This window comes from Rhineura floridana, chromosome 5 (assembly GCF_030035675.1).
Source record: "Rhineura floridana isolate rRhiFlo1 chromosome 5, rRhiFlo1.hap2, whole genome shotgun sequence".
NCBI classification, from domain to species: domain Eukaryota; kingdom Metazoa; phylum Chordata; class Lepidosauria; order Squamata; family Rhineuridae; genus Rhineura; species Rhineura floridana.
In genome coordinates, this window is record NC_084484.1 from 114,197,338 (window position 1) to 114,211,018 (window position 13,681).

Here is a 13,681-nt window from a genome sequence, read left to right on the forward strand (position 1 = left end):
AATGGGCAGCCAGTGCAATTCTTTTAGCAGCAGGGTGAAATGTTGGTGATACCCTGTCCCAGTGAGCAGTTGCACCTTCACATTTTGCACTAGCTACAGTTTCTGGACCAGCCTCAAGGGCAGCCCCACATAGAGTACATTACAGTAATCAAGCCTGGAGGTTACCAGGGCATGGACAACAGTGGTTAAGCTATCCTGGTCCAGAAACAGCTGCAGCTATCTTATCAGCCAAAGCTGGTAAAAGGTACTCCCAGCCACTGAGGTCACCTGGGCCTCTAGCAACAAAGAGGGATCCAGGAGCACCCCCAGACAATGAACCTGCTCCTTCAGAGGGAGTACAACCTCATCCAAAGCAGACAACTGACAAATTATTCAACCAGTTATTATGATGATAAAAGCATGCAGCTCACTGAGGTTCAGCTCATGTAAAACTTTTCTCCACTTGCCTTCCTGTCTTCAGAAAGAAATGGCCCAACTAAAAGCTAACAGCAGAGCAGACACTGACCCTAAGACTCTATACTGGGAGTATTGCTTCTGTTGTACTTGCATTGCTTTTGACTTTATGGCTGTGTGTTTAATTTTGTATTTAAATTGTTTTTATAATTATTTATTGTAAGCTGCCCAAAGAACTTTGTTATACAGGGGTATACAAACACTATTAATAAAATAATAAATAAATATACAGGTTACCTCTTTGTCTATCTTTGGGTTACCAAAGTGCTTACCTCTTTGTCTATCTTTGCATATTCACAGACCCTTTCAATGGAGATTGCATTCGTTTCAATTTCACATGCTTTTCGGACCCAAAAATTCAAACTTTGAGTTATCTGGGGGGAAAACTTGTTTATAGTGCTTGTTGGAATGGTTAAACATTTGTTAAAATCTATGTGGTTCTAGATTGTCATTGTGTAGAGCAAAGATAAAGGACAAGGTGCTTTTATCCATCAACTATTAGAAATACTTAACGTTGATTTTATGTTGCTAGACATGCTGAATAGCTTAGATCCAAAGGCATCTTGCATGAGGGGAAAGGCACTTCTTAATTTTCCCATCCCCCTTCAGCTCCTCATGCCCCATCCTATTCTGTTCCAGAGCATTCCTTGGGGTGAGGCAGGGGGATGTAGAGAGAAGAAGCCAGGAAAGACCTGATATGCAAACAGAGGTTCACTTGTTCTTATCTAGATCCAATCCAATGTGTTGGAGGCACTTTAAGACATCTTGCAACTATTGGTTTACTGCAGAGTTTGGCTTATTTGTACTCCTACTAAGTTTGCAATGCTATTTCCTAGTACTGCAACTGCATTAAAAAAATGCTTACTTACATTTAGTGCATAGGATATTGATAATCCTACTGTAGCAGAATCCAGCTTGTTGCCAGCAAACACTGTAAGCAGAGCAGCAAAGAACACCATCACGTTGCCCAGAAATTCAAGTCTGACAGCCAGCCATCTGTCATAAATGCATCCCCAAATTAATTAGAATTTGACTACAGTAATACCTCTCATTAAGGTACTCAATGGGACCAGAGCGAGTACATGAACCGAAAATGTCCTTAAAGTGAAGCACTACCTTTTACAGTAAAACTTTTTTTACCTCTCCTTCAGGCGGAGCCTCAAAGCCCCGCACTAAAGCCTCTGCTGCTGCGCTGCCGCCTCTCAGCTGATTGCAATCGTGCCTCCCAGCTGATTTGTGGTGGCGCAATCGCGTCTATTTCCACCCCCGCACACTAAAGCCTCTGCTGCTGCGCTGCCACGCCTCCCAGCTGATCACGATCGCGCCTTCCAGCTGATTTGCAGTGGCGCAATCGCATCTATTTCCACCCCCGCACACTAAAGCCTCTGCTGCTGCGCTGCCGTGCCTCCCAGGTGATCACGATCGCACCTTCCAGCTGATTTGCGGTGGCACGATCGCGTCTATTTCCACCCCCATGCGCTAAAGCCTCTGCTGCTGCACTGCATTTCTGGAGAAATACAGGCATATTGAGCATGTACGTTATAGCGAGGCAACGTTAAGTGAAGCAACGTTAAGCGGGGTATGCCTGTACACATTTGTTAAATAGGTTATAAAAACTACATTTTCATTCTTCTGTCAATTAAGATAGAAATACAGCCTGCTGCTTTGGGGAAGGAACATAGGTCAGTGGTAGAGCATCCGCCTTGCATGCAGGTTCAATCCCCTGCACTTCCAAGTAGGGCTAGGAGAGACCCCTGTCTGAAACCCATGAGAGCCACTGCCAGTCAGTGTAGACAATAGTGAGCTAAATGGGCCAATCGTCTGATTTATTATAAGGTAGATTCCTATGTTCCTAATCTGTGTGTGAATCCCTTCCCATGACATCCTAGATTAAGATGCTACCTGTTTGAGATCACATTGTTGTAGAAGCAAACCAGGTTCTCGTTGATCACATCTTTGTTTTGATTAATAAATCTTTCCTGATGCCCAAATGCTCTGACTGTGGATACACCTAAAAGTGTTTCACTGAAATGTGAAATTATAGGTGTATGTGAAGCTCCAGCCAGCCGGCGGATTTGTCTGGAACTAGCAATATAGTACCGCTAATAAAGACACACAAAGTAAAGAACAGGTTAGAAGTTACCAGACAGATATGGAAAAGATAATGCAAAAGTTCCACATTCTGGCATAAAGAGCTGGTTATCAGGACATATAATATAAATTTTACATAAGTAATAAGTAGTGTCTCTATTTTGTCACATAATGTAATGATCTTGTTTTCCTAATAGTAAGCTTCCTAACTTGCATCAATGCAAGTGAAAATGTGAGATCTTCTGCCCTATAGGTGTTGAAGCACTAACTGATGCACTTTTAGTTCTGTCAAAAAGGGAACTAGGCTTGTGAACAGATCTAAAACTGCTATGAGCACAGACCACCATATGGTATGCTCAAACTGCTGTAAGAAAGTTTGCAGTGAGATACTGATCCATGTTTAAGGTAAATGGTCTGGTCACAAGCGTCATTCTTCCTAAGCTGAGAATGTTGCCAGTGACTCAGTCATATGCGATCCTTTTTTTTGTGACAGTCCTCGCTGGTTCAGAGTACCATCAACTCTTTCTATGCTGCTCATAGCAGCCATTTTGTGCTGGCACTGATGGCACTTTTACCAAGATATGAGTACTGGCACCTCAACTTTTTACCAAAAAAAGTACTGCTCAAATGTAAATGAAAACATTACTGGCCCCATGAGAACATTTGGTCTCTTGGGTCAAGAGAATAAGGATGGTGCAAGACAGCATTTCCCCTTAAGGAACAAGTTTGCAACTTAGGATGTTGATAGATCAAGTGCTTACAGTGGACACCCAAGTGCTACAGAGAGCCTTTCACCAGGTTAAGGTGGTATGTCAGCTGTGACTCTTCCTGGACAAAGTTTAGCAATTACCCATGCCCTGACAACATCCAGACTGGATTTCTGAAATTCACTGTGTGCCTAGACAGAGGCAGGTTTTCCAGGACACACTGTCAGGTAAGCTGTACCTCCTAGGAGGGGCAGGAGAGGGTCCCCTCAGAAGTACAGAGGGCTTGATGGAAAGAAGTTTCTTCTATACTCAGTCATTGTCCAGCTATGTGTTTGTTATTGATTGATTGATTGATTGATTGCACTTGTATACCGCCCCATAGCCGAAGCTCTCTGGGCAGTTTACAGCAATCAAAAACATTAAAACAAATATACAATTTAAAACACATATTTTAAAAACAATTTAAAACACAATTTTAAAATTTAAAACAATATAAAAACTATTTAAAACACATGCTAAAATGCCTGGGAGAAGAGGAAAGTCTTGACCTGGCGCCAAGAAGATAACAGTGTTGGCACCAGGCGCACCTCGTCAAAAGTATCATTCCATAATTTGGGGGCCACCACTGAGAAGGCCCTCTCCCTTGTTGCCACCCTCCCAGCTTCCCTTGGAGTAGGCACCCGGAGGAGGGCCTTTGATCTTGACCGTACTGTACAGGTGGGTTTGTATCGGGAGAGGCGTTCCATCAGGTATTGTGGTCCCAAGCCATGTAAGGCTTTATAGGTCAAAACCAGCACCTTGAATTGAGCTTGGAAACATACAGGCAGCCAATGCAAGCGGGCCAGAATCGGTTTTATATGTTCAGACCATCTGGTCCCTGTTACCAATCTGGCCGCTGCATTTTGCACAAGCTGCAGTATGTGGAGGCTGCCCTAGAAACTACTTGCAAACTTGAATTAGTAAAGAATATGGCAATATCTGGAAATGACTGTCAGGACATATCTCATCAGTATTAAACACATCTTTACTGGCTATATCTGGGCACAATTCAAGGTGCTGGTTTTGACCTATAAGGCCTAACATGGCTTGAGACTAGGATGCCTGAAGGACCACTTCATCCCATATGAACCTGCCCAGTCTTTAAGATATTATTCAGATAAACTGTTCCACATGCCCAAGAGGTAAGGCGGGCAGACAACCAGAGACAGGGGCGGGTGTTACTGTTGGGAACTCAAACATGATCTAAAATTAAGTATTTTGGGTTGTATCCAAAGTAGCGCTAAGTCACCATCATGTCAGTGCAAGGATTTCCACTTGTGCAATAGGACTTCCCCCTCCCCCATCTATTATATGGTTTATTACATGAGGGCTCGGGTGTGCTCAGGGGGAAAAGAAGGGGGCAGTCCCATTGTGCAAGCAGAAATCCATGTGCTGATGCGACGAGTTAGTTGTATACCACCCTTTGTTTTGAACCTTAGTGGAAACTTGTTGTTTAGGAAATGCTGATATATAAATAATAAAACTGGACTTCAGTAGTTCATTCTTTAAGAGTGATGATAGAGGCCTTTTAAAAATTAAATGTTGCTGACCTATAAGGAGTTTGAGGGTATTATTATTATTATTATTTATTAAATTTATATACCGCCCGACTAGCAATAGCTCTCTGGGCGGTGAACATAAAACAGCATAAAAATACAATAAATAACAAAACAATACTAAAATACAAGCAACAATCCAACACAATAAACATTTTTAAAATTAAATCAGTGTAACTTAAAATGCTTCAGAGAATAGGAAGGTTTTGACCTGGCGCCGGAAGGAGAGCAGAGTCGGCGCCAGGCGTACTTCCTCAGGGAGACTGTTCCATAGTTCGGGGGCCACCACTGAGAAGGCCCTAGATCTTGTCATCACCCTCCGGGCCTCCCTGTGAGTTGGAACCCGGAGGAGGGCCTTCGTAGCAGAACGTAGTGCACGGGCCGGTTCATATCGGAAGAGGCGTTCCGCAAGGTATCGTGGTCCCGCACCGTATAAGGCTTTATAGGTTAATACCAACACTTTGAATCTAGCCCGGAAACATATTGGCAACCAGTGCAAGCTGGCCAGAACAGGTGTTATATGCTCGGACCGCTTGGTCCTTGTCAGCAATCTGGCCGCCGCATTTTGCACTAGTTGTAGCTTCCGAACTGTCTTCAAAGGTAGCCCTACGTAAAGCGCATTACAGTAATCCAAACGTGAGGTTACCAGAGCATGTACCACTGATGTAAGGTCCTCTTTACTCAAATAGGGACGTAGCTGGGCTACCAACCGAAGTTGGTAAAACGCATTCCTAACCACCGAGGCTACTTGAGCCTCAAGTGAGAGGGAAGAGTCTAAAAAGACTCCCAGACTACAAACCCGGTCCTTTAGGGGGAGTGTAACCCCGTCCAGGACAGGGTATATATCCACCATCCGATCAGAGAACCCGTCCACCAACAGCATCTCAGTCTTGTCTGGATTGAGCTTCAGTTTGTTAACTCTCATCCAGTCCATTGTCGAGACCAGGCAACGGTTCAGCAAATCGACAGCCTCACCTGAAGAAGATGAAAAGGAGAAGTAGAGCTGCGTGTCATCAGCATACTGATGACAACGCACTCCAAAACTCCTGATGACCTCTCCCAACGGCTTCATGTAGATATTAAAAAGCAGGGGGGACAAAACTGACCCTTGCGGGACCCCATATTGGAGAGCCCGCGGTGTCGAGCAATGTTCCCCAAGCACTACCTTCTGGAGACGACCCGCCAAGTAGGAGCGGAACCACTGCCAAGCAGTGCCTCCAACTCCCAACTCCGCGAGCCTCTCCAGAAGGATACCATGGTCGATGGTATCAAAAGCCGCTGAGAGATCAAGGAGAATCAACAGAGTTACACTCCCTCTGTCTCTTTCCCGACATAGGTCATCGTACAGGGCGACCAAGGCTGTCTCAGTGCCAAAACCGGGCCTAAAACCCGATTGAAATGGATCTAGATAATCAGTTTCATCCAATAGCGCCTGGAGCTGGCCAGCAACCACCCGTTCCAAGACCTTGCCCAGGAATGGAACATTCGCCACTGGCCTGTAGCTGTTAAAATTGTCTGGGTCCAAGGAAGGCTTTTTCAGGAGTGGTCTCACCACTGCCTCTTTCAGACAGCCCGGGACCACTCCCTCTCGTAAAGAGGCATTTATCACTTCCTTGGCCCAGCTACCTGTTCCATTCCTACTAGTTTTTATCAGCCAGGAGGGGCAAGGATCCAGTACCGAAGTGGTTGCACGTACCTGTCCAAGCACCTTGTCCACGTCCTCGAGTTGAACCAACTGAAGCTCATCCAACAAAACACGACAAGACTGTGCTCCGGACATCTCACTAGGATCTACTGCTATAACTTGAGAGTCTAGGTCCTGGCGGATACATGAGATCTTATTCTGGAAGTGATCGGCAAACTGATTACAGCGGGCCTCCGATGATTCCACCGTGTCCGGAGGGTTTGAATGGAGAAGCCCCCGGACAACTCGAAAGAGCTCCGCTGGGCGACAAAGAGATGATTTAATAGTGGCAGCAAAATGATGTTTTATAGATAGTAAGGGTCAATTCAGAGAAAACTTCAGAGGCTTTTGACCCTTAGCCACTCACACCAGCTTTGTTTCTTTTCTTCTTTTCTTTCGAGACAAGCTCATAGAGATCATGTGGGTAAGACTTTTTTTAAAGAAAGGCTAAGAATCAAGTATTCTATGAAAGTTTTTGAAATGTGTTTCTCCTTATTGCAGCTGCCACCATGGTATTTGTGGTGTATTGTTCTAAGCTCTCATACTGTATCTTGTCACTATGTCAATACTGTTTGATACGTTAAAGTAAAGTAAGTTCTTACAAAGTCCACTCTCTCAAGTGATTTGATTATTATTTTAATGTACCTGTCAGAATCTACTTGAAATATAGATTAAATTTTAATGGGTAATCTCACAGTTCTTGTGAGCAATTCAGAGTTTGTTTAACTGCTGAGGTGTGAAAAATTATCTGCATGAAGCACACAACAATAATGTGACATGAGGGACCTGTGAGGAACTACAACTATGAATTACACCTGCAATACGGAAAAGCCAAATAAAAGCCATTTGAACCAGCCCCCACTTATAGTTGGTCCAACTGAATGGATTGATGAATGCAAGTCAATTGCCCAAAGGAAACTCATTCCCCTTCCCGTTTACTTAGATAATACAATTAGAACAAATGAGTGTAAAACAAGAATGTGTTTTTTTCCCTGAACCTCCCTACCCCTCACCACCTGAAATTTATCCAACTTACTTGTACAGTGAAATATAAGTATCCAAGTGGAATAACTGCCAGTATGAACAGAGGTGATGCAAACACAATCACAAGGATAGTTCCAACTGCATCCAGTGAACAGTTCAGCCAAGTCCGTAGATAATAATGGAAACGTATATCAACTATAAACATGTCCTAGGATAATTTGTGGGAGGAAGAGAGATATTTTTTAAAATCCTCAATTGTTTTTCTACTACCATGTTTATACAGCTCAATTTGTAACAGTCAGCTCTAGGCCAAATACCTTTAAGAGCCAAAAGCAGTAGTGAAATCTAATCAGGGTCAAAGCCCAACTTCTACTGAAACCACTGCAGTGCACTCATCCCTCACTTGCCTTCCAAAAACAAGCTTTGGACAGTCCTGCAACCTACATGCCCTTTAAACTGCCTCCTCCTCCAGAGTTTGGCACTGACAACTCATACATCACAAACGTCTAGCCACAACCTACTCTAGCCCAGGAGCATTCAGTAAAAATTGGACTTTTGGGATACAATCTCCCAGCAAAGAAAGGGTGAGGCATTTTTACTTGCTGCTGAGACTGGCCACAGTAAGCTTTTATTTTTATAATAAAATTTCAAACTAGGTATATCTTTATCTCTACCTTCCACATGATTTAACTTGGAGAAAAAAGAAAAACAATCTGTATAGAGAAGAAACAAGGCAGGAAAGCAGTAGGTTTCTTTTCAGTCTATTAAAAAGAGTCTGATTGGGCATATTTAAACTTGCCAGTAAAAATGCACAAATGATTTTAGTGCTACACCACAGAAAATTTATAGATGTGCCTCTTTTGTTGTTGTGTTTGTAAGTTTCAATAATAAAATATATTCAAGAGCACACTGCAGTTGATAGATCTCTTCCTGGTACACCTCATAAGGAACAGCCATAAAAGCTGTAATAAACTGATAGGTGTAATACAGATCAATCACAAAGAGTATACTTTTTTGCAGCACTTGACCCTAAGCAATAATTCTCTTGCACACAAAGGCACATACAGTGTTCCTTTGGCCTCTTTTTTCAATATGTGGTCTGTGTCCATAATAAAACAATATCTATCTATCAGTGTTCCTTTGGGCACATACACATGGTTATTTCCTGCTTAATGAGACAATTTTACTGTTTTAAATGAGCTTTGAAAAAAGTTAGAAGTAATAGGCTGCTACAAGAATCCTTAAACACAGATGTCTTTAAAACAAACAAGAAATTAAAACAAGAAATTAATAGTTGTAAGCTGGCCTGAGTAATGCAAACACATTGGAAGGGTAAGGTATACATTTTCTAAATAAATGGAAAGTTGAAAACTTTCTTGAATGCTCTCTTTTACTGAGTAAGGTTGTCTGGCCCTGACTATGAATCCTTCCCTTCTGGAAATCATTATTATTGTCATCATGGAAGGGAAAGTGAACCAATGGCTTCTTGCACTGCTGACAACCTGAGAAGCCTTCACCCTATGAGGGAAAGAAGTGAAGGGAGAGCAACTTTCCCACGGCCCAAGGATGAGAGGCAGAAGGTCCACCCTCCCAAAGTTGGCAATTAAAAAAAAAGAGTATTTGCTCTTTACCTTTGTGAATCTGTTGATGATTTGACCTATGGGGTTAGTTTCAAAATACTGGAGTGGAAGGTGCAGCACACTGTCTAGCAACTGACGATGCAGTGACCGAGATGCACAGAGAGATCCTCTAGTAAGCACATATGCACCACAGCAAACCAGAAGACCTTAATAATATTGAAAGCCATGTTAAAGATTTTCAAAGGATTCACAAATTCCGCATACATCATTTCAAAGAGTTCATAGTAGCACACACTCCATTCTAGGTAGTTACCTATCAGTTAGTCCTGCCTCTGGGGATTGTTATATTTCAGCTGTATCATTTATTCCCATTATCCAACTGTGATAAATAGACACATGCATATATTACTTTATCCTCAATAGTGAAAACTCCTATTTATGGAAACTGTAAACTTAGTAACCAGTATTCAACTAACACATTCCGTCAGTGCAAAGATTTCTGCTTGTGCAATGGGACTTCTCCTCTCCCCCTTTCATCTACCCCCACCTTCCCAAAATCTATGTTGGGGGAACATCTAGAATATATTTAGGTGGCACTTGCGGGGGGGGGGTGAAGGAGTGAGGGGAATGTTCCACTGCGCAGTCATCCTTGTGTGATAGATGTTCATATAGCACTATATTGGATACAACCCAAAATGAACATAGTTGGAGGGCCAGCTGTAGTTTTTCTGTGGCCTCTGGACAATAATAAAGGTTTTGGACACTGTGAGAGCTTTTTCTCTCTGATTTATTTCTCTGGGCTTGAGAAATGCAAAGAGGAACACACTCAAGCCCTGTCAGGTGTTCTCCTTCATGAGATTCCAGTCATGTGAGTGGGGAGAGCAAGGATGCACTTGTTGCCCTGCCCTCTTTGTCGCATTCCTGGCGGCCCATCCCTGCTGTTCTCCATGTGTTTGGGCTGAACTTCTCCAGCAGGAATCCTGCTCTACTCATGCTGACTTCCCACACAATTTAGAATCCCGATTGTGTAGGGTGCTAAATCTGCAGCAGGGAATCTGTGGTATAGTGTTGGCTTCCTGTGCAGAGTTCAGCCTGCACATACAGAGGGCTGAAGGGGACAGGCCACTGGGAATGCACCAGAGGGAGGAGGAGGGCCAATGAGCTCATCCTCATTGTTCCCCCTCACACAGCCTGAATTGTGTGAGCGGGAAACCACTGAATCGGAGTTTAGTGAGGGTACCATTTGTCATGAACCTGTAATGGTCATGAGTTATTAGAAATCTGATGACAACACTTTGGTTCCAGTAAGGGACTCTGGGAGATGGTTATAGTCAGAAAAGACAGGCCTTGCCAATTTGTAAAGTTAAGTTTCATTTTCCCAGCTGAAGACGGTTAGAAGAAGCCTTAACAAGCTGCACCTGTTTATCTTTGCTGATTAGCAAGTGCCTGGCACCCAAGGTCATCCTTGGCCTATGCAGTTGGAAAACATCGTTGGGAGGGGGGCCTGAAGGCGCGAAAATGTGAGAAACATCGAGAAGAAAGTTACATCAGTCAATTCCTGATTGGTCAATTAATCTTAGGGTCTAGACCGTTAGGATCTTTTTCCTTAAGTATAGGGCTAGGGACCCACAGCTGTTGTTCTCTGTTCTCTGCCTATGCTGACTGGCACCAGAGTTCCAAACCTTTTCTGCCTTATGGTTCCTGGGGTTGCTTATGGGAAGGCAACCTATGTCTGGTTCCATTGCTTTATGTTGAACATCCATCTCTCTTAGGAGAGGTGCCACGCAACCAACTACCTCGTATGTAAGTAGTTAGGTGAGCTAGTTTATTATTTTCTTGTTGTGTGTATGAATTCTCTTGTAAGAACCTAAACCCTTGTTGGGTGAATGGTCTTAAAGGATTACTTGCTGCTATATGATATGTGCACTTATATATTTTAATAAAGCTACTTCTATTTAACCTGGTGTGTTCATTTGAGAGAAGGGGTGGTTCTAAATTCAGTGTTTTGACCCAACCTCAGTCACTCACTACCAAGAGGGTTAAGAAGTTAAAAGCTTGATTTTAAGTGTTAAACCAGAGGTGCCTGGCAAGGAGTGTAACTGTGACTCTTGCCTTTTAGGACCTTGGTTTTATATACCTTCTGGGCTCAGAGATCCCCTGGCTCTGAGTGGACCAGTATACAGGGGTGGTGGCAGCCTACCTTCTACCTTGCAGGGTTGTTGTGAGCGTACACAGCCTTGGCAAGGGTGAAGTAATAGCTTTTTGGTTCCAGTCTCATTTCCCTAAGGGTGGGGGTTTGAGCCTGATGCATGATCCCGGGACCCTGAGGGGGTCGGGCGGGCATGACACCATTCACTTGCTTCCACGTTACGGTGTATCCTTAATACATCTGAATAGCAGTGCGGTGGATTAACAGAGAGTTACTTCAAATAGACAGCTCATTTCCCTGTCAAGAATACCACTTTGTGTCATTCCAGTGACCCTTAATCCATCGTCTCTGCTGGTCTGAGAAAGCAAGAGATAATGGTGGAAAGTTCATGCCAAATTCAGAGTTCAACTCAGTGGACCCTTCGAGCATCCATGAACCCCAAGCAGCCACTCAACGTTTCCAAGAAGCCTAAGATACCACAGCATGCAAAATCACAGTAATGCAGTCCCCCCCCCCACTCAGACTGGACTGTGCATTTGACAAAGAAGTTGTCTGAACTGTTTGCTTCCACAAAGCATTCCTTTGGTATGCCCCCTACAGATCTCCTGTTAATTGTTAAATGGCATCACACTAAGGCACAGTTTATAATCTTGATGAACAATTCAGATGACTCATTTGCCATCTGAAAGTGGGCAGAAAAAAGGGGCCAACCCTGCAGAATGGCTCTGTGAATTGACATGAGCCTATTATCATCATATGAATCCTAGCACTTAATGCATCGCATATTTGTTCCTGTTGCAAGACTGCTGTATTACAGAATGGCTGAGGCTTTTCAAGTTAAAGAATAGCAAGGAAGCTTAAAACTTTGACAAGCAAAGAAAATGGTGTGATGACTCTTATCAGACTTACCCTGTATGAATCCCAAGAGTCCATAGATACAAGCTTATGGTTTCTTAAGAGTTTCCATTCTGTGAAGTCTTTGATTTGTTTTGCTTCTGTTGTCCATGTGCTGAGCCACAGATTTTGTCCTATGGTTATAGCATTTTGACCTATGTAAGCTGCTATAGTTAGCCACATCCACAACAGCAAAGGCTTGTAGGTACTTCACAATAATTGACTTTTTCATCTAAATGTAAGAGAAGCTCATGAGAGTTATTGAAATATGCAGACAGGTTAGTCTTGGTAAATTAAGTAGGTAGAGTAAGCTATTCTGCATGAACATTATAAACCTGATTTAGCATATTGGGATGTGATACTGGATCTTCCAAAATACCTTCTCCCTTTCCCCAAGTGACTGATTTAGTGTTGCATCTTCATGTTTACTGTTACAACTTGTTTATTTTAACTGCCTGCTGTACTTCTGAAAGATGTAAAGAAAAAACTTACTTAAAGAAAATACTTACAGTACCAGTAGCAACTTTTTCCTTCTTCATTGAGAACGTGCCCCTTAAACCAAAAGAAGAATTGCAATAAAGTTATTTTACACTGAAATAAAACAAAGCATAGAATTCATCAAAAAATAAGTTGTGTGTGTTAAAAAACTTCAACATCTAATTGAACAAACTTCCCACCATTCCTTCTCTGATGGGTGGAAGTACAGGTGTGGGTGGTTTATTCTAGGTACATGGTCCTGGTCTCCACTTCAAACTTGTTCTGCCTTTTTTTTTTAACCCATCTATCCATTCTGTGAGAATCCTCCACTCCAGTTTCATAACCACCATATACCGTGTTCTCTCATCTTTTTTATTATTATTATTATTATTATTATTATTATTATTTACATTTGTATACCGCCCCATAGCCGAAGCTCTCTGGGTGGTTTACAACAATTAAAAACATTAAAAACAAATACTCATCTTGGGTAAGGTCAGAGTTTCTTTGTGTGGACCCTCAGTTTTTTGGGCACCAGTCCCACTGGATCCATTAGATCCAAATGGCATTCTATATAAGTGAGACGTGCTGGTCCCTCTTTGCATGTAACACCAGGAGCACAATGCATTTGCAATTCTATCCCCTCCCTGTTATGTTATGGGAACTAGCAGCCATTTTTGAGTACTCACCTATCTTTATGCTCCAGATATTTTTTCTTGGTAGAATGCAGTCTTTTGTTTTGAGATCACCTTTAGGATAAGATTAGACAGGATTTTTTTTAAAAAAAATTATGTTAATTACCTACTGAAAAAGCTACATGATATTGGGTTGGATCCATACACCAGAGGAAGATATTCTAGCAATTGTGCTGTTGAACTGTCATGCATGAGCTAGCAGAAGGCATTATGCAACACCTGGTGCAATCAGTTGTGCAAAAAAGAAGCACATCTCCCCCCCCAAAGGATAGGCTCTTATGCTGGCATAAAAAGGGACCTTGCCCTTGTGGAAGGGCACCTCTGGATCCAACACACTAAGTGCAGTCAAATAAAAATTCATCAGGAATGGAA

At 42.7% G+C, this 13,681-nt stretch overlaps 1 pseudogene; it reads right to left on the minus strand.

Moving 5' to 3' along the window:
* The window catches only part of LOC133385265 (ATP-binding cassette sub-family C member 2-like), a 24,342-nt pseudogene extending 10,959 nt beyond the window's left edge, over positions 1 to 13,383 (minus strand).
* Between the last annotated feature and the right edge of the window lie 298 nt (positions 13,384 to 13,681).